Source organism: Drosophila miranda, assembly GCF_003369915.1.
Source record: "Drosophila miranda strain MSH22 chromosome Y unlocalized genomic scaffold, D.miranda_PacBio2.1 Contig_Y2_pilon, whole genome shotgun sequence".
NCBI lineage: Eukaryota > Metazoa > Arthropoda > Insecta > Diptera > Drosophilidae > Drosophila > Drosophila miranda.
The window spans coordinates 26722298-26747200 of NW_022881614.1; the positions used below are offsets into that span (position 1 = coordinate 26722298).

A 24903-nucleotide genomic window follows, 5' to 3' on the forward strand; every position below is an offset into this window, starting at 1 on the left:
GACAGCTCTGGCAATGTAATAACACGATTTAATGAGACACAGGACGGGACAGGACAGGACAGAACAGGACTAAGGGATGCCAGAAAAATTAAAAAGCAGAAAGAAAAGTCCGACTTCGCGAAGCAATAAATACCCTTGTAACAGATAACGAAGCAGGAGGCTAGGATCTGAAACGGTAGACGAGCAGATGGAGTATGATCGAGATCCATGCACGCGTTGCTGCCGGTCTCATGGTTAGTCGGGTAGAGTGGGGGTGGGGTAGGGAGAGATCGCGTCATAAGCTCGAGCATTAGGAGCAAAGACAATAAAAATAAGTTTCGCGTGCGGTTCAAGGTTCATACGGAAGAAATTTACAGAGAAATGACAGTGTAGGGAGATGAGTCAGCGGAACTAATTCGAGCGGTGTCATTGCAACTCGGTATGTCCACCCTTCCTTGATCGCACCGATCCAAATAGGCTGAGTAATGGGTAGCGATCCCTAAAATAGACGCTCTACTTCTGCTAGGTTACGTAGTCTCGGCGCCACATGATCCTTAATAATGGCAACAATTAACGGGAATTCATTACAAACAGTTTATTCATTAAACTTTCCTACAAGCTCTCATGGCCTCTAAGAGGGTAGATATATGTGTATAAAGGCTACTAAAGTAATAAGGATAATATGTTCAAATAAGCTGCAATTAAGATTAATTATATACATATATATAAAAATATCATGATGAAAGATCTTATTAGACTAGAGTCAACTAATTATAAAGAGTATATTCAGGAATAATGGTAATTACGTTACACAAATAGAAATATATTCGAATGGTTTTCAGTTTAAAGGCAAAAACAAGGGACGGATGGGTGCATCTTTAAAGTGCACAGCAATTGCTTGTGGGGTAATCCCAATCATAAGTTCGGTTGTCGATAGATTCGGAATTGCAGAAAGTTACATTGCTTGCGAAAGAGCAAAACAAAACAAACACGTGAACAATTGGAATGGTCAGCGTTACAGTACGGCTGGGAAGTTTACGGTCGAGGCATGGAATCTTTAATGTTGCTTCGACTTGCGTAAAATTTTGAATTCACATATAGCAGACGTTCACAGGTTATCACTCACATTACGATCAAATCCAACGATGAAAGCGCTTCCATGTGGTCGATGAGGGTGGCTGAAAACTTGTAAATATCAGTGTGTCAGAGTAGATAGGCGATACGCGCGAGTATTAGTTTTAGTTCCTTTCCTTTTAGCTGCACATTTCTTTATGATTAGCCAACCAAACCGAATCACACGAATTTAACTTTTAATGTTAATCCTAGGGTCACTACAATAGTGGGGTTCCAAAGTATTATTATACCCGATACTCAAAATGAGTATTGGGGTATATTAGATTTGTGGTAAAAGTGGATGTGTGTAACGTCCAGAAGGAATCGTTTCCGACCCCATAAAGTATATATATTCTTGATCAGCATCATGAGCCGAGTCGATTGAGCCCTGTCTGTCTGTGCGTCCGTCCGTCCGTCCCCTTCAGCGCCTAGTGCTCAAAGACTATAAGAGCTAGAGCAACGATGTTTTGTATCCAGACTTCTGTGATATGTCACTGCTACAAAAATATTTCAAAACTTCGCCCCGCCCACTTCCGCCCCCACAAAGGACGAAAATCTGTGGCATCCACATTTTTAAAGATACGATAAAACCAAAAACGCAGAATCGTAGAAGATGACTATATGTTTTAGAATGTAAGATCTCAACCAGATCGCATAATTATTATAGCCAGAATCAAGAAAACAATTTCATTCTTTCTCGCTCTGTCTCTCTCTAACACACAGGTTTCATGGTCGGTTTTGCCAATTGCAAAATATGAGTTCAAGGATCTCAGAACCTATAAGAGCCAGAGCAACCAAATTTGGTATCCACACTCCTGTGATATCGGACCTTGACCGTTTCGTGTCCAAATTTCGCCACACCCCCTTCCGCCCCGCAAAGGACGAAAATCTGTTGCATCCACAATATTGCACATTTGAGAAAACTAAAAACGCAGAATCATAGATAATGACCATATCTATCAGATTGCTGAATCTGGACCAGATCAGATAATTTGTATAGCCAAAAGGAACAAATCAATTTGCACTGGCTTCGCAGCGCCCGACGTCACGCTCAGACTGATTTTCTGTCTCTCTCGCACGCACTCTTTGTCGTGTCGTTTAACATTAGCTGCGTCTGCCGGATGAGAGCCATACTGACTTAGTATCGGGTATAACTGTAGAGTTGCGGTGTCCGCAGCAACTCACAACGTTCCCCCTCGTTCTAATATGAAGAAAGACACCGAATGACTTCATCAGCAACGCAAACAGTATTTCGGCACCGGTAAATGTCTTCTCCTTTAGCGTTACTGTTCGTATGCGGGCGGCGTAAGCGACGTAGCAATGACGAAAGTCACTGAAGAGGGAATAGTCAATTTCACACCTATGTACATATGTATGTCACTGCACGCGTAGATAAAAGCCAATCGACCGTTTTTCCCTGGTGTAGGCCGAGCAAGGCTTGTATGTGTGTGGACCCACGCCGGTACACGCTGCGGTAAATACAGTGATGCTCACATGTATGCAGACGCCACGCCGAAAGAAGATTTGGGGGCGAAGACGGCTAACACATACTGTAGTCGATCGGGACGCTGGGTATTTATATGTGTGGTAAGGTGACGAGACTGTAGTGGGTACGGCTTACGGCACTACGACCGGCGTTTCGTACGGTATTACGTACGGCCAAACCTATGGTTAGGTTTTTAAGAAAAAAAACGAACTTTAATTTTCGGTTGGCCGGCAGTTGGGCCGGCATATGCCTTCACATCGGTGACCAAATTCGGCCAATAGTAGTATCGCCGTATTCGCTCCAGCGTTTTGTGGATACCACCGTGTGAGCAGAGAGGATGTTCGTGTGCTTGCCTCAGCACAACGGACGTTAGGGCGGATGGTACCCATAACTTCCAGCAGAGGTTACTTTTTTCGGATACTTTTTCTCCTACTGCATGTTCAGCACGGCGATAAATGAAACCATCATTTACTTTGACATCAGGCATTTTCGTCTGGTTGGCGGTTATTTTGGTTTTTAGATCCTCATACTCAACTGAGTGAAACTGGGGTGAACTGAGATCTAGCAGACTGTCGATTTGGAGCTCGGACAGGTCTTCAGTATAGGCTCGGGACAGGGCGTCTGGCACTTTGTTGTTGACTCCTTTTCGGTGATGAATTTGGAAGTCAAAACCTTGTAATTTTAACGACCATCTGGCGAGTCTAGAGCTCAAATCCGCTTGACTCATAAGCCATTTTAACGAAGCATGATCGGTAATAATGACAAATTCATGCCCTTCGATGTAGGCGCGAAACTTTTTAACACACAGTACAGCTGCTAAACACTCTTTTTCTGTAACCGAGTAATATCGTTGGCATTGATTTAGCTTTCTAGACATATATGCGATCGGAACCTCGTTACCTTCTACATCTTTTTGCATAAGTACTCCGCCCACGCCAGTATGACTCGCATCGCAGTGAATAGCGAATGGAATCCGAAAATTTGGAATATGCAAAACGGGAGCACTGCAAAGTTTACTTTTCAGGTCTTCAAATGCAAGTTGGGCCTCATTCGTCCATTCAAACTTACGTTTCTGTTTCAACGTGTCCGACAATGGAGCGGCCAGACCGGCATAATTTCGAATGAATTTGTGATACCAGCCAGTTACTCCTAAAAACCTTCGTACCTGTTTGACTGAACGAGGTGTTGGAAATTCCCGAATGGCTGAGACTTTTTCTGGATCAGTTTTAATAGTTCCATCCCCAATGACATGGCCAAGGTATCTTACTTCCTTCAAACAAAATTTACTTTTTTCGACATTAATTGTTAACCCAGCTTGTTTTAACCGAGATGCTAGCTCGGATAACACACGCACATGGATTTCGAAAGTAGAAGATACAACGAGCAAATCATCTAGATAGACGAACACTTCATGTCGTGACTGAGAGGGTATAACTTTATCCATTAATTTACACATGGTTTGTGGAGCGTTGGTTAGTCCAAATGGCATCACTGTGTATTGATACAGGGGTCTCCCCGGGACGGTGAACGCGGTCTTTTCGCGAGCGTCTGAAGTCAATGGGATCTTCCAATAGGCATCCTTCAGGTCGATGCTGGAAATATATTCAGCTTTTGGTAGTCGGCTTAATATTCCATCGATCAAAGGCATGGGATATGCGCTCTTTACTGTGACTTCGTTGACCTTATGGCTATCGAGATATATTCTCACCTTTCCAGGTTTCCTAACGAGAACGACTGGTGAAGACCATGGACTATCAGACTCCTCAATAACGCCAAGCGCTATCATTCTATCTACTTCCTCAAACATGACCTTTTCGAAGGCAGGAGCTACCGAATAGTGCCGCTGTTTAATTGGCTTTGCATCCCCTATATCGATATCGTGACTTATCCAGCTGGTTCGACCTAGACCTTCTTTGGCGAATGACGGGAACTTTTGGATAGCCTCTGACAACAAGGCCTGTTGCGAATCCGTTAGGCTTATGGCATATGGTCATCCTTGGCTAAGGCAGCCACTTCGGGCTTGGCATTCTGGGTTACTACACCTGGAGGTAACAATTTAAATGCAGCCCAAAAGTCCATGCCAAGGTATAATTCTTGAGCGAGTGATGGTACTAAATACAATGTTATGGTTTTAGTTTCATTTCGAAACAGCACGGGAGTGGAGATCTTGCCTACAATTTTCTGCGCAGCTCCATCAGCAGTTCGCACAGATGCATTAACGGTTTTGACGGTCGCATGACTAACTGTCAACGCTAACTCCCCTCCTATACAACTGATTGTTGCTCCTGTATCCAAAAGACCAGTGACTGTTCTCCCCAATAGTTGGACCTTTGCATACGGTCTTATGTCCTGCGCATTCCCAACTACGGCGGATAACAAAACTTTTCGTTCTTGCTTTCGTGCTACATTATACGCACATCTACGCAACTTCATTCGTAGGGAGCGTTGGCTACCATTCTCTATCTCTGTCCTGGTTGGTAAGTCTGGTATTTGTGACATGGCCGGTTGAAGTGGTAGCGAGTTTGTTTTTGAACTCGTTACTCCGTATTGGTGGCTTTCGATACCATCTGTCTGCGTGCACTGATCAACGGTGCACGAGCTGCCAAGTTTTTATACCCGATACTCAAAATGAGTATTGGGGTATATTAGATTTGTGGGAAAAGTGGATGTGTTTAACGTCCAGAAGGAATCGTTTCCGACCCCATAAAGTATATATTCTTGATCAGCATCAATATCCGAGTCGATTGAGCCCTGTCTGTCTGTCCGTCTGTCCGTCCGTCCGTCCGTCCGTCCGTCCGTCCGTCCGTCCGTCCCCTTCAGCGCATAGTGCTCAAAGACTATAAGAGCTAGAGCAACGATGTTTTGGATCCAGACTTCTGTGATATGTCACTGCTACAAAAATATTTCAAAACTTCGCCCCGCTCACTTCCGCCCCCACAAAGGACGAAAATCTGTGGCATCCACATTTTTAAAGATATGATAAAACCAAAAACGCAGAATCGTAGAGGATGACTATATGTTCTAGAGTGTAAAATCTCAACCAGATCGTATAATTATTATAGCCAGAATCAAGAAAACAATTTCATTCTTTCTCGCTCTGTCTCTCTCTAACACACAGGTTTCATGGTCGGTTTTGTCAATTGCAAAATATGAGTTCAGGGATCTCAGAACCTATAAGAGCCAGAGCAACCAAATTTGGTATTCACACTCCTGTGATATCGGACCTTGACCGTTTCGTGTCCAAATTTCGCCACACCCCCTTCCGCCCCCGCAAAGGACGAAAATCTGGGGCATCCACAAATCTCAGAGACTATTAAGGCTAGAGTAACCAAATTTGGTATCCGCACTTCTGTTAGATCTCACTATAAAACGTATATCTCAGAATTTCGCCCCACCCCCTTCCGCCCCACAAAAGACGAAAATCTGTTGCATCCACAATATTGCACATTCGAGAAAACTAAAAACGCAGAATCATAGATAATGACCATATCTATCAGAATGCTGAATCTGGATCAGATCCGATTCTTTTTATAGCCAAAAGGAACAAATCAATTTGCACTGGCTACGCAGCCCCCGACGTCACGCTCAGACTGATTTTCTGTCTCTCTCGCACGCACTCTTTGTCGTGTCGTTTAATATTAGCGGCGTCTGCCGGAGGAGAGCCATACTGACTAAGTATCGGGTATAACTGTAGAGTTGCGGTGTCCGCAGCAACTCACAACGTTCCACCTCGTTTGGATTGCATTTTCTACAAGAGGGCTTGTAAGTGTCAGCTTTCCCACACCCATAACAAAAAACCCTCAGCCCTCCAGTACATTCTTGGTAATGGTGACCTAACTTCCCACAATTCCAACAGTTAAGGGTCATGGCATCAATACTTGCATAATCTACACCATCAGCATCGTCATCCGTCTCACTGAACGTTTGATGCATCTCATTAATATGTCGTTTAGACGCAGCACGCTGCAAAATTGTCGTAGATTTGGACAAGTTGTGCAAGAATCGCTCGCGAGTACGAACTATATGACCAAAGACTATACAATACCAAGATGTCGCATGAGCGACCAAAAAGCTGTTCTATGGCGGGTCCTAACATTAGAACCCAATAGGCACGAGGGAGCGCGCGGGGTTTCAATTCCCTTTTCGCCTGTACTTCGTCACTACCGCGACCCCGCTGCCCATCGGTTCCGTCTGTTCGGCAATGCCTTCACCGTCGAAGCGGGAAGTCGGACCTTTGGCCGTCTCAGCTTGCTAAATTAGTTAGTTGGTCAATAAATATTTGCACACTGAAAAAATGTTAAACTTTGAGTGCTTATATCTCCTAAACTAAAACTATCTTGAAAATTCGATTGGAAAATTCTCTATTAGATGCGTACATTAAATTTATCTAAAGCCCTCATACAATTTTTTGACTATTTCGGCTGAGACCCCACTGTGCCGCGCCAAAGACATCAGCGACCACGCTGCCCTACGGTTTCGGCACGCAGACAATGCTTTCAGTGCCTCGAGCTCGTGCTGACCGAGGCATTGACGAAGCCGAGTAGCACTTCGGAGGCGAAGGTAGCGTAAAAGAGAATTGAAGTACTAGCCCCGCGCGCCCGTACCATGAAGCGTCAAACGAAAATTGAAAAAGCATTTGTTCCTCATGCGACATCTTGGTATTGTATAGTCTTTGATATGACGTAGCTCTGCGATACTCTTGATGGGTACATACAAGATTTCGTGTTGAATTTCTGGAACTAAATTGGCTTTAAGAGCTTCTAACAGATAGGGCTCAGTCATTGGCTGTACTAGTTTGTCTGCCAATGCGACTATTGCTTCATAAAATAAATCAAACGGTTTATTTGGCTTCTGTTTCCGCTGCGTGATCGCTGAGCGGATATCCAAGTCGGTACGTCCGTCTTTGAATTGAGTCTTGAGTGCTACGCACAGGTCGGACCATCGGATGAGGGGGACACTCTTGTGGTATCGCCAGAACCATTCACTGGCACTGCCCTCAAACAGGTTGCTCGCATATCTGGCTAACAGTTCAAAATTTCCATTTAAGGATTGGTTGGTCATGGCATTTACCCTATAAATGAAGTCGTCCACGCCAATGGAGGAATGACCTGAAAACCGTATTTTCCAATTTGAAATGATTTGGCTTATTCTATCAGCTCGTAGCTCTGTGACTGGCGGGGTCCCTCCTAGACTATATCTAGCTGGTGGCTCTCTGTCCGTCTGTCTTTCCGAACTACCCCCGAACAGTTGCTGAAACGTTTTTTGTTCTACTTCGTCGATGGTTTGTATATTGATTGGTTGTGAACGAACACTTTCAATACTTTCACGGGACGCCGTTTGCTGAATCGATAATTTCTGCAGGCCAGTTTCTATGGTCTGCGCTATTATGTTGGTTTGAGCCTTCATTGCAGCTGCCAAAGCATCGGCAATAACCTGGTGTAGACCTGCATTGGTCGAAGCGGCATTTGCTTCCATTTGTACTTCCGAGTTAGTCTCACTAACAGTTGACCCGCTTGGGGCGTCTGCGTTGGGATCGGTTGCCCTACCCTTAGACCTAGTCTGGTGCATGGTTGTGCTGGGGTCTTGGCTTGCAGTCTGGACTGCGGCAATCTCCTCAGCTAAATTCAAAGCCGATCCATGCAAGCTAACGTGGCAGACAGGACAAAGCTTTTTGGCTCCAGCTTTACGGTTAAAACAGACTCGGTGGAATTGGTGTCCACAGCTGGTGGTAATTAACTGAGCTAGGTAGTCAACTTCCTTGGCGCACGTGCTACAAATTATTCCCTGATTCTCTACTTGAGCGAAATTCTCGGGACTACGACTTAGGGGCCTGATTATCGTACAAAATCTGTTACCCAACGATCTTTTATAGATAATAACGACACTAAATACGGACTAATTTATATATAAAGGCAAAGGAATAGAAATGACAAAATGTTTTTAAATAACAGTATCATGATTCTGCTTCGATGCACATAAGAGATAGCCTGAATCTCGTTCGCTATCTAATCTCACTGTCTAAGAGACGAATTCGTGTAGAAAACAAAGATACTGAGTCGGACAGGTTCCTTCTACCGCGAGACAGGCGATAGCTTTTTGCCATACATACACCTGATTTCTATCAACGGCTGAATCCTATCACGAAAACTGGACCAAGTAGGTCTTACTTTGCGTCAACTGGACCAAGAGCTTATTCTAAAAGCTTCAGGATTTCGACAGTCGACGATGCTCTTTATAGTTGGGAGGATGATAGAAAATAGAAAAAGCTGCAAATAAACTTCCTTGCGTATACTCTCAACTCCGCGAGATAGGTTATAGCTTGTCGCCATAAATTAACCCAATTTCGATCGACGGAGGGAATATCTACTTGCACTCGATCGATATACCGGCAGTGGTTAAGTCAGATGCAGCTTAAGTGGACTGGACCAAGATCTTAATGGAAAACATCAGGATTTCAACAGTCGCTCTCGCTACACTATACCTTCACAACCGATATTGAGGAAGTTAGCAAGGTTGTCTGAACCAAGAAGGATAAGGAATTTTCCAGTCGGGTGTAGTTGACTGTCTTTCGGACATTTACTGGGGCTGTGACAGCTCGGGCCCCACGTTGGGCGCCAATTATTATTATTATGTAGGAAACGAAGGAAAGAGAGAGACACGAAGCGGTCGTGTTTTCGTCGTGTCGTCGGGATAGAGCAGTAATCGGCTCTGAGAGAGCCGATAGCAAGAGATAGAGATCAGTCAGTTGTCAGTTCAGCCACGCATCAGACGTACACGCATATAATTAGTCACAAACATACTTGTAAAACTTGGAGCTGTTATAATTTTAAGTCCAACATACTTATCAAATAAATGTTACTCGTTGCCATCAAGCAACTTAAACTACTACAAATTGGGGGCTCGTCCGAAAATAAGCCCAAGACAACAACATTTGCAAGTGAGCTTTGTGCGTGTATTTGGAAATTTTGGCGAACACGAGACTGGGGACACAAGAGATCGGTCGCGGTGCGAAATTGAATTGCAGTCTGGCCTATAAGTGCGAGAGAGACACTTGTCGAAGAAGGCGCATTAGTGTGAGCAGACATTCAAGAGAGCTGAAGCGACAAAACGACGGCAGACGGCAGCAAACACAGCAAGAATCAAAACCTTCGTTGTTGTTGTTGTGCATTGCGTCTGAGAGGCTAGAGCTACAAAGAGACAAGCGGCACAGAGACGACAATCTGAGCGCGTTCGTTCCAAAGAGAGCAGAAGCGACAAAACGACGGCAGACGGCAGCAAACACAGCAAGAATCAAACCCTTCGTTATTGTTGTTGTGCATTGCGTCTGAGAGGCTAGAGCTACAAGGAGACAAGCGGCACAGAGACGACAATCTGAGCGCGTTCGTTCCAAAGGAAACAGAAGCGACAAAACGACGGCAGCAAACAGCAAGAATCAAAGAACATTGATTGTTGTTGTGTTGCACTGCGTCGGACGGAGACTACAACTACAAGAAGAGACAAGCAGCAAGGAGACGACCATTTTGTAACAGCAGAAGCAGCGACGATTCGGGAAGCGACAACGAGTTAACGGCGAACAGCGAGAGCAAGGCAAGGCAACAAAGAGAGGACGGCAACAGCGACATCGACAGGCAAGCGAGATCTGGATGTGGTGGTGTGTGTGCGTCAAACTTGGAGTCAGGAAAGTTCTGCGCAGAAGCGAGAGTTAACAAGGGTAAACCCATAGTAAGGTGAGCGTTAACAGAGAAGCGATCGTTAACAGTGACGACTTTAAAGGCGTTTTCGGAGTCGATGTTAACTGGAAAATTGTTAATAGGCCAGCAGTAATAAGGTTGTTTAAGTTGATTTAATTACATTTTCTTAGATATAAGCTAATATCAATTATTTTGTATTTAAATCGTCACGATGCAAGTTGAAGAGATAAAGACACTGAGAGTCGCAGATTTGCGAGAGAAGTTAAGAGAGCTTGCGTTGCAGACGACGGGACGAAAGCGCGATTTGCAAGATAGACTATTAATACATCACGGCTTTCCAGTTGAGGATGAAGAAGAGTCAGAGGATGAGTCCGTAGTAACAGCAGTGGATGATACCGTAGCAGTTCAACCAGGTACGCGACAGGCAGAGTATAAATCTTGGTTTACGCTAAAAGACGTGGAAGGTCCCCGACATCAATCAATGGATAGAGGAATTAGAAGAATGCGCAGCTACTGTTCAATGGAGTCAATTACAATTATTCATTTATGCCAAGCAGTTGTTAGTTGGTGCAGCAAAATCTTTCGCTCGTAGTTTGCGTGATATTCGTAACTGGAATTCGTTGAAGGCAGCTCTGTTGGATGAGTTTAGTGTTAAACTGTCGTCCGTAGAAGTACATAGAATGTTGCAAAAGCGCCAGCAGAAAAAAGGAGAGTCGTTGCATGAGTTTTTGTATGCGTTAATGGAGATAGCCAAGCCAATTAAACTAGATGAAGAGAGTTTAATCGAATATTTTGTGGATGGTATGCCAGACGCTAGGGCAAGTAAGGCAATGCTGTACCAAGCTAGAAACTTAAAGGAGCTTAAATTTCAGATCGATGTTTACCAGAAAGCTAGAGGCGGATCCAAGCCGATGAGTAAGAATTGGCCGCTGAGTAATAAAAGTGAGAGTTCGGTAAAAGGGTCGATGGCAGAGAATTTTAGGAAATGTTTTAAGTGTGGAGACAAATCGCATTTGAGGAAAGATTGTCCCAAAAATGATTTTTGTTGTTTCAAATGTGGCCAACCAGGACACCGTGCTGCAAGCTGTAATGTCAAGGTCAAAACCAGACAAGAAAAGAGATCGAATACGAACATTATTCGAGATAAGGAAGTCGTTGATAAGCCGTCAGGTATTTTCACTCCATCAGGTTTGGAATTAAAGGATATTAAGTACGCGAATTTGGTATTCCAAGGTTTGATTGATACTGGAGCAGATTTGTGTTTAATTCGCAGGAGGGTATTTTTGAAATTTGGAAATCTTGAACTGATCGGCCAGGAGAAATGTTTAACAGGTGTTGGAGATAGTTAAGTTGTAACTTTTGGTAGCTTTTCGATACCAGTGAAAATCGATGAGATTGAAATGGAGGTAGAATTTCATGTCATTCCAGACGAGGATATTGGTTTTGAAGCCATTTTAGGAAGGACTATTCTGGATCATGTTGACATGCAAGTTTTTAAGACAGGAATAAGATTTGTTCGTAGAGTTTGTGGCGAGGATAAAGATAAGAAACTTGATCAGGTAGCATCGTCCTCATGCGTGGAATTGTTTAATGAATATAAAGGCATTTGCATGTCAAGTATTGACGAAGTTGAGAAGGAGTTTTCAATTGATGTTGGTCATCTCAGTGAAGTACATGCTAGAGAGGTTAGGGGTATGGTAGGAAAGTACCAACCTCAGAGAAATGTAGAAGCGCCGATAAAAATGAAAATTGTATTAGTGGATGAGATACCAGTTTTCTAGCATCCGAGACGATTACCGTTGTGTGAACAGGAAATCGTGGACAAGCAAGTGGAAGAATGGCTGGCTCAGAAGATTATAAAGCCAAGTACATCGGAGTATGCATCACCAGTAGTGTTGGTACCCAAAAAGAACGGTAGCAAGAGACTATGCTGTGATTACCGAAAGCTGAATGAGAAAATAGTTCGCGATAACTTTCCAATGTCACATATGGATACAGTGTTGGAGAAACTGCAGGGTGCAAAATATTTCACCACGTTGTATTTAACGAATGGTTTTTTCCATGTGCCTGTAGAAGTCGAGTCTCAAAAATATACGTCTTTTGTGACTCAGAATGGTCAGTTCGAATTTTTATATGTACCATTTGGAATTTCAAATTCTCCAGCGGTGTTTACCAGATTTATAATGGCTGTGTTGAGAGATTTGGTAAAGAATAATGAAGCAGCAGTCTATATGGATGACGTTATTATTTGTAGTCAAGATATAGAAGAGGGTTTGTTAAAGTTGAGAAAAGTACTGAAGATAGCGGAAATGAATGGGCTACGTATAAATTGGAGAAAGTGTCAGCTGTTACGACAAAAGGTTAATTTTCTGGGGTATATAATAGAAAAGAATACGATAAGACCAAGTGATGAGAAGACGAGGGCAGTCGAAAAGTTCCCAGTGCAATTCAGGGGACTAGTTTTGGTAATACGAACAGAATAGTGACGGATAGGGGTGCAGCGTTTATGTCCAATTTGTTTCGTGAATATTGTGAGAGAGAGAAAACACAGCATTTAATGATTGCCACAGGCGTTCCACGTGAGAATGGTCAAGTCGAAAGGATGCACAAGATAGTGGTGCCAATGTTGTCGAAATTGTGTCAGGGTAATTCCGGTAGTTGGTATAAGCATCTAGGAAAAGTACAGCAAATGATCAACAGTGTTGAGCCGCGAAGTACCAAGGTAACACCTTTCAAGATATTGACTGGGCTAGACATGCGTATAGGAATGGATCCAAAAATAAAAGAAATATTGGAAGAATCACTTATCGAAGAGTTGAACAAGGACCGCGAAAAAATTAGAAAGGAAGTAGTTGAAAACATTGCACGGTTACAGCAGGAAAACAAGAAGAGTTTTGACTTAAAAAGGAAACTAGATAGACAGTATAAGGTTAATGAGCTAGTAGCTATCAAGCGTACTCAGTATGGTACTGGATTAAAGCTAAAAGGAAAGTATATAGGGCCGTATAAGGTGGTAAGGGTAAAGAATCATGGAAGGTACGAAGTCGAGAAGATTGGGGATACTGAGGGTCCCTATAAGACCTCTACAGTTTCAGAATATATGAAACCTTGGCTAGACCCATCCGAGGCGAATGGTCCGTCAGGACAGCCGAATGTAGGAAACGAAGGAAAGAGAGAGACACGAAGCGGTCGTGTTTTCGTCGTGTCGTCGGGATAGAGCAGTAATCGGCTCTGAGAGAGCCGATAGCAAGAGAGAGAGATCAGTCAGTTGTCAGTTCAGCCACGCATCAGACGTACACGCATATAATTAGTCACAAACATACTTGTAAAACTTGGAGCTGTTATAATTTTAAGTCCAACATACTTATCAAATAAATGTTACTCGTTGCCATCAAGCAACTTAAACTACTACAAATTGGGGGCTCGTCCGAAAATAAGCCCAAGACAACAACATTTGCAAGTGAGCTTTGTGCGTGTATTTGGAAATTTTGGCGAACACGAGACTGGGGACACAAGAGATCGGTCGCGGTGCGAAATTGAATTGCAGTCTGGCCTATAAGTGCGAGAGAGACACTTGTCGAAGAAGGCGCATTAGTGTGAGCAGACATTCAAGAGAGCTGAAGCGACAAAACGACGGCAGACGGCAGCAAACACAGCAAGAATCAAAACCTTCGTTGTTGTTGTTGTGCATTGCGTCTGAGAGGCTAGAGCTACAAGGAGACAAGCGGCACAGAGACGACAATCTGAGCGCGTTCGTTCCAAAGAGAGCAGAAGCGACAAAACGACGGCAGACGGCAGCAAACACAGCAAGAATCAAACCCTTCGTTATTGTTGTTGTGCATTGCGTCTGAGAGGCTAGAGCTACAAGGAGACAAGCGGAACAGAGACGACAATCTGAGCGCGTTCGTTCCAAAGGAAGCAGAAGCGACAAAACGACGGCAGCAAACAGCAAGAATCAAAGAACATTGATTGTTGTTGTGTTGCACTGCGTCGGACGGAGACTACAACTACAAGAAGAGACAAGCAGCAAGGAGACGACCATTTTGTAACAGCAGAAGCAGCGACGATTCGGGAAGCGACAACGAGTTAACGGCGAACAGCGAGAGCAAGGCAAGGCAACAAAGAGAGGACGGCAACAGCGACATCGACAGGCAAGCGAGATCTGGATGTGGTGGTGTGTGTGCGTCAAACTTGGAGTCTGGAAAGTTCTGCGCAGAAGCGAGAGTTAACAAGGGTAAACCCATAGTAAGGTGAGCGTTAACAGAGAAGCGATCGTTAACAGTGACGACTTTAAAGGCGTTTTCGGAGTCGATGTTAACTGGAAAATTGTTAATAGGCCAGCAGTAATAAGGTTGTTTAAGTTGATTTAATTACATTTTCTTAGATATAAGCTAATATCAATTATTTTGTATTTAAATCGTCACGATGCAAGTTGAAGAGATAATGACACTGAGAGTCGCAGATTTGCGAGAGAAGTTAAGAGAGCTTGCGTTGCAGACGACGGGACGAAAGCGCGATTTGCAAGATAGACTATTAATGCATCACGGCTTTCCAGTTGAGGATGAAGAAGAGTCAGAGGATGAGTCCGTAGTAACAGCAGTGGATGATACCGTAGCAGTTCAACCAGGTACGCGACAGGCAGAGTATAAATCTTGGTTTACGCTAAAAGACGTGGAAGGTCCCCGACATCAATCAATGGATAGAGGAATTAGAAGAATGCGCAGCTACTGTTCAATGGAGTCAATTACAATTATTCATTTATGCCAAGCAGTTGTTAGTTGGTGCAGCAAAATCTTTCGCTCGTAGTTTGCGTGATATTCGTAACTGGAATTCGTTGAAGGCAGCTCTGTTGGATGAGTTTAGTGTTAAACTGTCGTCCGTAGAAGTACATAGAATGTTGCAAAAGCGCCAGCAGAAAAAAGGAGAGTCGTTGCATGAGTTTTTGTATGCGTTAATGGAGATAGCCAAGCCAATTAAACTAGATGAAGAGAGTTTAATCGAATATTTTGTGGATGGTATGCCAGACGCTAGGGCAAGTAAGGCAATGCTGTACCAAGCTAGAAACTTAAAGGAGCTTAAATTTCAGATCGATGTTTAGCAGAAAGCTAGAGGCGGATCCAAGCCGATGAGTAAGAATTGGCCGCTGAGTAATAAAAGTGAGAGTTCGGTGAAAGGGTCGATGGCAGAGAATTTTAGGAAATGTTTTAAGTGTGGAGACAAATCGCATTTGAGGAAAGATTGTCCCAAAAATGATTTTTGTTGTTTCAAATGTGGCCAACCAGGACACCGTGCTGCAAGCTGTAATGTCAAGGTCGAAACCAGACAAGAAAAGAGATCGAATACGAACATTATTCGAGATAAGGAAGTCGTTGATAAGCCGTCAGGTATTTTCACTCCATCAGGTTTGGAATTAAAGGATATTAAGTACGCGAATTTGGTATTCCAAGGTTTGATTGATACTGGAGCAGATTTGTGTTTAATTCGCAGGAGGGTATTTTTGAAATTTGGAAATCTTGAACTGATCGGCCAGGAGAAATGTTTAACAGGTGTTGGAGATAGTTAAGTTGTAACTTTTGGTAGCTTTTCGATACCAGTGAAAATCGATGAGACTGAAATGGAGGTAGAATTTCATGTCATTCCAGACGAGGATATTGGTTTTGAAGCCATTTTAGGAAAGACTATTCTGGATCATGTTGACATGCAAGTTTCTAAGACAGGAATAAGATTTGTTCGTAGAGTTTGTGGCGAGGATAAAGATAAGAAACTTGATCAGGTAGCATCGTCCTCATGCGTGGAATTGTTTAATGAATATAAAGGCATTTGCATGTCAAGTATTGACGAAGTTGAGAAGGAGTTTTCAATTGATGTTGGTCATCTCAGTGAAGTACATGCTAGAGAGGTTAGGGGTATGGTAGGAAAGTACCAACCTCAGAGAAATGTAGAAGCGCCGATAAAAATGAAAATTGTATTAGTGGATGAGATACCAGTTTTCTAGCATCCGAGACGATTACCGTTGTGTGAACAGGAAATCGTGGACAAGCAAGTGGAAGAATGGCTGGCTCAGAAGATTATAAAGCCAAGTACATCGGAGTATGCATCACCAGTAGTGTTGGTACCCAAAAAGAACGGTAGCAAGAGACTATGCTGTGATTACCGAAAGCTGAATGAGAAAATAGTTCGCGATAACTTTCCAATGTCACATATGGATACAGTGTTGGAGAAACTGCAGGGTGCAAAGTATTTCACCACGTTGTATTTAACGAATGGTTTTTTCCATGTGCCTGTAGAAGTCGAGTCTCAAAAATATACGTCTTTTGTGACTCAGAATGGTCAGTTCGAATTTTTATATGTACCATTTGGAATTTCAAATTCTCCAGCGGTGTTTACCAGATTTATAATGGCTGTGTTGAGAGATTTGGTAAAGAATAATGAAGCAGCAGTCTATATGGATGACGTTATTATTTGTAGTCAAGATATAGAAGAGGGTTTGTTAAAGTTGAGAAAAGTACTGAAGATAGCGGAAATGAATGGGCTACGTATAAATTGGAGAAAGTGTCAGCTGTTACGACAAAAGGTTAATTTTCTGGGGTATATAATAGAAAAGAATACGATAAGAACAAGTGATGAGAAGACGAGGGCAGTCGAAAAGTTCCCAGTGCAATTCAGGGGACTAGTTTTGGTAATACGAACAGAATAGTGACGGATAGGGGTGCAGCGTTTATGTCCAATTTGTTTCGTGAATATTGTGAGAGAGAGAAAACACAGCATTTAATGATTGCCACAGGCGTTCCACGTGGGAATGGTCAAGTCGAAAGGATGCACAAGATAGTGGTGCCTATGTTGTCGAAATTGTGTCAGGGTAATTCCGGTAGTTGGTATAAGCATCTAGGAAAAGTACAGCAAATGATCAACAGTGTTGAGCCGCGAAGTACCAAGGTAACACCTTTCAAGATATTGACTGGGCTAGACATGCGTATAGGAATGGATCCAAAAATAAAAGAAATATTGGAAGAATCACTTATCGAAGAGTTGAACAAGGACCGCGAAAAAATTAGAAAGAAAGTAGTTGAAAACATTGCACGGTTACAGCAGGAAAACAAGAAGAGTTTTGACTTAAAAAGGAAACTAGATAGACAGTATAAGGTTAATGAGCTAGTAGCTATCAAGCGTACTCAGGATGGTACTGGATTAAAGCTAAAAGGAAAGTATATAGGGCCGTATAAGGTGGTAAGGGTAAAGAATCATGGAAGGTACGAAGTCGAGAAGATTGGGGATACTGAGGGTCCCTATAAGACCTCTACAGTTTCAGAATATATGAAACCTTGGCTAGACCCATCCGAGGCGAATGGTCCGTCAGGACAGCCGAATGTAGGAAACGAAGGAAAGAGAGAGACACGAAGCGGTCGTGTTTTCGTCGTGTCGTCGGGATAGAGCAGTAATCGGCTCTGAGAGAGCCGATAGCAAGAGAGAGAGATCAGTCAGTTGTCAGTTCAGCCACGCATCAGACGTACACGCATATAATTAGTCACAAACATACTTGTAAAACTTGGAGCTGTTATAATTTTAAGTCCAACATACTTATCAAATAAATGTTACTCGTTGCCATCAAGCAACTTAAACTACTACAATTATACCCGATACTCAAAATGAGTATTGGGGTATATTAGATTTGTGGTAAAAGTGGATGTGTGTAACGTCCAGAAGGAATCTTTTCCGACCCCATAAAGTATATATATTCTTGATCAGCATCAATAGCCGAGTCGATTGAGCCCTGTCTGTCTGTCCGTCTGTCCGTCCGTCCGTCCCCTTTAGCGCCAAGTGCTCAAAGACTATAAGAGCTAGAGCAACGATGTTTTGGATCCAGACTTCTGTGATATGTCACTGCTAAAAAAATATTTCAAAACTTCGCCCCGCCCACTTCCGCCCCCACAAAGAACGAAAATCTGTGGCATCCACATTTTTAAAGATACGATTAAACGAAAAACGCAGAATCGGTGAGGATGACCATATCTTCTACAGTGCAAAATCTGAACCAGATCGTATAATGATTTTAGCCAGAATCAAGACAACAATTTCATTCTTTCTCGCTCTGTCTCTCTCTAACACACAGGTTTCATGGTCGACTTTGCCAATTGCAAAATATGAGTTCAAGGATCTCAGAACCTATAAGAGCCAGAGCAACCAAATTAGGTAACCCCTCTCCTGTGATATCGGCCCTTGACCGTTTCGTGTCCAAATTTCGCCACACCCCCTTCCGCCCCCGCAAAGGACGAAAATCTGGGGCATCCACAAATCTCAGAGACTATTAGGGCTAAAGTAACCAAATTTGGTATCCGCACTTCTGTTAGATCTCACTATAAAACGTATATCTCAGAATTTCGCCCCACCCTTTTCCGCCCCCACAAAGGACGAAAATCTGTTGCATCCACAATATTGCACATTCGAGAAATCAGAATCAGAGATAATGACCATATCTATCAGATTTATGAATCTGGATCAGATCCGATTCTTTTTACAGCCAAAAGGAACAAATCAATTTGCACTGGCTACGCAGCCCCCGACGTCACGCTCAGACTGATTTTCTGTCTCTCTCGCACGCACTCCTTGTCGTGTCGTTTAATATTAGCGGCGTCTGTCGGAGGAGAGCCATACTGACTTAGTATCGGGTATAACTGTAGAGTTGCGGTCTCCGCAGCAACTTACAACGTTCCCCCTCGTTTCTTTTAAATTTATTATATATATAAATATATATTGCTAATACTGTAACAGATAACGAAGCAGGAGGCTAGGATCTGAAACGGTAGACGAGCAGATGGAGGGTATGATCGAGATCCATGCACGCGTTGCTGCCGGTCTCATGGTTAGTCGGGTAGAGTGGGGGTGGGGTAGGGAGAGATCGCGTCACGAGCTCGAGCATTAGGAGCAAAGACAATAAAAATAAGTTTCGCGTGCGGTTCAAGGTTCAGACGGAAGAAATTTACAGAGAAATGACAGTGTAGGGAGATGAGTCAGCGGAACTAATTCGAGCGGGAGTTGCGGTGTCATTGCAACTCGGTATGCCCACCCTTCCTTGATCGCACCGGTCCAAATAGGCTGAGTAATGGGTAGCGATCCCTAAAATAAACGCTCTACTTCTGCTAGGTTACGTAGTCTCGGCGCCACATGATCCTTAATAATGGCAACAATTAACGGGAATTCATTACAAACAGTTTATTCATTAAACTTTCCTACAAGCTCTCATGGCCGCTAAGAGGGTAGATATATGTGTATAAAGGCTACTAAAGTAATAAGGATAATATGTTCAAATAAGCTGCAATTAAGATTAATTATATACATATATATAAAAATATCATGATGAAAGATCTTATTAGACTAGAGTCAACTAATTATAAAGAGTATATTCAGGAATAATGGTAATTACGTTACACAAATAGAAATATATTCGAATGGTTTTCAGTTTAAAGGCAAACACAAGGGACGGATGGGTGCATCTTTAAAGTGCACAGCAATTGCTTGTGGGGTAATCCCAATCATAAGTTCGGTTGTCGATAGATTCGGAATTGCAGAAAGTTACATTGCTTGCGAAAGAGCAGAACAAAACAAACACGTGAACAATTGGAATGGTCAGCGTTACAGTACGGCTGGGAAGTTTACGGTCGAGGCATGGCATCTTTAATGTTGCTTCGACTTGCGTAAAATTTTGAATTCACATATAGCCGACGTTCACAGGTTCTCACTCACATCACGATCAAATCCAACGATGAAAGCGCTTCCATGTGGTCGATGAGGGTGGCTGAAAACTTGTAAATATCAGTGTGTCAGAGTAGATAGGCGATACGCGCGAGTATTAGTTTTAGTTCCTTTCCTTTTAGCTGCACATTTCCTTATGATTAGCCAACCAAACCGAATCACACGAATTTAACTTTTAATGTTAATCCTAGGGTCAGTACAATAGTGGGGTTCCAAAGTATTATTCTAATATGAAGAAATGCATGGGCATAGCCATCATGATCGAGACACCGAATGACTTCATCAGCAACGCAAACAGTATTTCGGCACCGGTAAATGTCTTCTCTTTAGTGTTACTGTTCGTATGCGGGCGGCGTAAGCGACGTAGCAATGACGAAAGTCACTGAAGAGGGAATAGTCAATTTCACACCTACATACATATGTACATATGTATGTCACTGCACGCGTAGATAAAAGCCAATCGACCGTTTTTCACTGGTGTAGGCCGAGCAAGGCTTGTATGTGTGTGGACCCACGCCGGTACACGCTGCGGTAAATACAGTGATGCTCACATGTATGCAGACGCCACGCCGAAAGAAGATTTGGGGGCGAAGACGGCTAACACATACTGTAGTCGATCGGGACGCTGGGTATTTATATGTGTGGTAAGGTGACGAGACTGTAGTGGGTACGGCTTACGGCACTACGACCGGCGTTTCGTACGGTATTACGTACGGCCAAACCTATGGTTAGGTTTTGAAGAAAAAAAACGAACTTTAATTTTCGGTTGGCCGGCAGTTGGGGTAAAATTTTCACTCACCCGATGGGTTCGGCCTTCGCTTAATAAACGTAGGAATGGTCGGCTGATCTTTTGACTAGATCTTAGCCACGATGGACACGCGGTAATTACGGTCGAGGTTAGAATTTTTCCTTTCACTGCACTACTTGAGTATTTTCCTCAGACGTCCGTCTGGGATCGCGAGTAAAATTGGAAAGAAACATGCCCAAGCCACTCTCCTTCCGCTTGAGCCCTTGGTTCTCTCATTCCCCTTTTCTCACCACACCTTGACAGTAGCCGCTGTTAACTTATGTCATTTTTTTCTTGCGCGTAACTGCCCAAAAGGTGCAAGGTGCATGTCTAAGGGAAGGGAAAACCGTGGGACGGTTGTCCGATATTTTTGGTTGGACAGGCGCCACTACACCCTTTGGGGTCGATTAAGCAGAAACCTTTTAAAGGATATTTCCTGAGAGGTTATCAAAACTTTAGGTTAACACTCCACAAAAGTCACGAATATATGTATGTTTACAGTTTTAATAAAAGTTCTGCCTTAGCCTCCCTTAAAGGGTATCTCCAGCTGCGTTACAAAAATAATTTCGTTTACGCATTAATATTTGTGGTGAAGGCCACGGGGGGGAAAGTCGCGATCACGGCGGACGCCACTGGCTTTTCAGAACCAAAACCGAAAAACAACGACGCAGCAGCAGCCAAAACGAGAGAGGAATACACCGAGGACCGAAAACCAACGGCATCGACGCAGCAACGGCGTGAATACACCGAGAAAGCAGAAACCCAACGACAACGACGCAGCAGCGGCCAAAGAGGGAGAGGGATACACCAAGAATCGAAATCCAACGGCACCGACACAGCAACGGCGAGGAATACACCAAGAACCGAAACCTAACGGCACCGACGCCAAAACGGGGAGGAATACACCAAGAAACAAAACCCGACAACAACAACGCAGCGGAAGCCAAAGAGAGAGAAATACACCAAGAGCCGAAACGGTAGCCAACAGCATCAATTCAGCGACGGCCGAAGACGAGAAGCGCCGAAAAGATAAGCCGCCAGCGTCGACGCAGCAACGAAGCGCTGGAACAGTAAGCCCACAGCAGCAACGGCAGAAGAGAGACGCGGAAAACTAAAGCGAAGTAACGACGCGCCAGCAGCGAGACAGAGAGACGAAAGTCACCGGCGCAGCGTCGACGCCGAACGACGGCGCCAGCCCTCTGCCGCCGCGGAAGATGACGACGCTAGCCGCCCACGCTGACGCTGGATCGGAGAGCCAGCAGAACACCGGCTCTGAGCTGGGAAAACGTGGAAGAAAACGAGGGTGAACGTTGTGAGTTGCTGCGGACACCGCAACTCTACAGTTATACCCGATACTTAGTCAGTATGGCTCTCCTCCGGCAGACGCCGCTAATATTAAACGACACGACAAAGAGTGCGTGCGAGAGAGACAGAAAATCAGTCTGAGCGTGACGTCGGGCGCTGCGTAGCCAGTGCAAATTGATTTGTTCCTTTTGGGTATAAAAATGATCCGATCTCCTCCGGCAGACGCCACTAATATTAAACGACACTACAAAGAGTGCGTGCGAGAGAGACAGAAAATCAGTCTGAGCGTGACGTCGGGCGCTGCGTAGCCAGTGCAAATTGATTTGTTCCTTTTGGGTATAAAAATGATCCGATCTGATGCAGATTCAGCAGTCTGATAGATATGGTCATTATCTATGATTCTGCGTTTTTAGTTTTCTCGAATCTGCAATATTGTGGATGCAACAGATTTTCGTCCTTTGTGGGGGCGGAAGGGGGTGGGGCGAAATTCTGAGATATACGTTGTGGAGATAATGTTTTTTATCCCCAATCGGCCGACTAATTATTTCGAATTAAATAAAACTCGGCGCAGAAATAAAATTACGATGTGTTCTTTAATGCGTGACATCCAAATTGCAAGTGTGGCTTGCCTGCCCTTTACATTGCCGCTCCGATCGCTAAGCGCAGCTTCGCTCGGCCGACGTCGGTAGGCAGACGCAAAGCGGAGATAGCGAAGAGCGAACTGGCAGAGAGCGTTTAGCAGGGCAAGCAAGCGCAAAGCTTTAACAAACAAATGAGTGACATAGACATAAGTAACAAACAAAATAAGCGGCTGAGGGCCAAGAATTAGGTGCTATTTGGCAAGCAGCTAATCGGCTGGGTTCTGCTCCGAACATTCACCCCCCGTTGGAAGGCAAAGGCTTTCAACAGATCCATCCTGAAGGGGCAGAACCGTTATTTTTCCAACGGCCCTCTTGAAGATGCTTGCTTGGGCGCAGCTGGCGGCTACGCTGGGATGATCGTCGAACGCAGAAATCGGCGCTTCTTTACGAAGGCGGCTTGTCGTGATTACGTCTTGATCATCGGGAACCTCTGTAATTGTATAGAATGGCAGGAAATTTGGCAATGTAGAAATTGTTGAAAGTTGAATTTCATTTAGCGTGGATATGTAGGTTTTTAATATATGGAAAAGTTCGCGCTGCAGTTCCTGATTCTCCGATCGCAGTTTTTCCACTTGCACCTGGCACTCGAGCAGCTGCTTCCTGCATTGCTGCTCTAAGTTTTGGTACTCCAGCGTTGTGGGTCGAAAATCGTCAATAGAGATGCACGAGGAATTTTCAAAAGCGGCTAAAGCTGCACGCTTATTCTCCGAGCTATCAATGCTTCCTGATACTATCCAACTAAGTTTTGTCTCCTGCAATGTTGGCAATTGGGCTGATAGTCGAATCTGTCCGACGCACATTAAATCGAAGAACAAACCAGAACCTATCAACAGATCGATACGTTGGGGCTTGTAGAAATTAGGATCAGCTAGTTTTAGATTATTCGGCATTGGCCAATCCTTTGCGTCTACGCCGAAGTTAGGCTGCATTTCCGTAATTGAGTTGGTGACAATTGCAGCGAAGGAAGCTCGATAGCTTGCGTCCTGGGATTGTACAACTAAATGTACAGACTTGCTCGAAGGTAGAATGGAATCTCCGATTCCAGAGATGTGAACATAAGACGAGCGATGATCCAACTGCAACTGATCAGCAAGTCTAGATGTTACAAAGTTTGCCTGTGATGCAGAATCCAAAATGGCACGACATGGGATAAGTGCTCCATAACGATCTGTTACATGGACGAGGGCAGTAGGTAGCAACACGTTCTGGCTAGGCTGAGATTTCTGGATCGAGGGGGGAGGGCTGGAACACCCGCTTGCTAGAAGCACAGTCGCGGCCTCTTTCTGGATCGATTCCTCGGCCGGTGAAGAGGAAGATGAAGCACCAGTTCCCGATGGAATGTGGAGTAGCGTGTGATGTTTGGCCTGGCAATGCCTGCAAAGTCCTGACCTGCACCTCTGCAATTCATGGCCTTTGTTGAGGCAGTTCAAACACAAGCGGCTCTTCTTTGCTTCTTTGTATCGTTCAAACGCAGAGAGATTCAGGAATGCCTGACATCTAGATATGTAATGCTCGGAGGAATTGCAATGGTTACATATGGGGTTAGGATGGTCGTTACTGGAGGTGATAAGGGTGACAGGTTTGTCTTCTCCCACCTGTTGACTAGGACTTGTTGCCATGGCTGATCCCAAATTCTCCAGCATCCGACATCTCGCTTCCAGAAATGAGGCCATGCTTGACCACCGAGGCAATCCTGACGTCGGCAAGTTCTCTTCCCATTTCTCCTTTGTTTTGTGGTCCAGTTTCGTGCCTATGATGAAGATCAGCAACCCATCGGATATCTCCTGCGGGGTCGCCAAGGTCTGAAGTGCACGCAAGTGCGAATTGATTTTGTCGCTGAGCGCGCGCAAGCCGATAGCCGAGCCCTTCTCCACCCCTTGCAGCCCGAAAATAGCCTTGACGTGTGCCTGAAAATGTAACAGTTTATTATCGAATCGCAACATTAGTAAATTCAACGCCTTGTCGTAATTCTCCTCAGAAAGTTCCAAGGAACGAATCGTATCCAGCGCAGCACCATCTAGACATCCACGAAGATATTGGAATTTTTCGATGATTGGTATACGATGGTCTTTGTGCACCATTGTCGAGAACATCGAGTGGAATTCTGGCCAATCCATGTAGTTCCCACCGAATCGCGGAAGCTGCAACTCG

At 44.1% G+C, this 24903-nt stretch overlaps 1 protein-coding gene and 1 long non-coding RNA gene across 2 annotated transcripts in view; one reads left to right on the forward strand and one right to left on the reverse strand.

Annotated features, from left to right (window-relative positions):
* Positions 1-24903, forward strand: part of LOC117193902 — a gene marked incomplete at its 5' end in the record, with an annotated part of 135439 nt that overhangs the window by 36922 nt on the left and 73614 nt on the right. The window lies entirely within an intron of this gene.
* Positions 20621-21124, reverse strand: LOC117192176. The gene is made up of 2 exons (XR_004474239.1): positions 20819-21124; positions 20621-20741 (listed from the first exon to the last, which is right to left on the reverse strand). It is a non-coding gene; the product is annotated as an uncharacterized LOC117192176 (long non-coding RNA).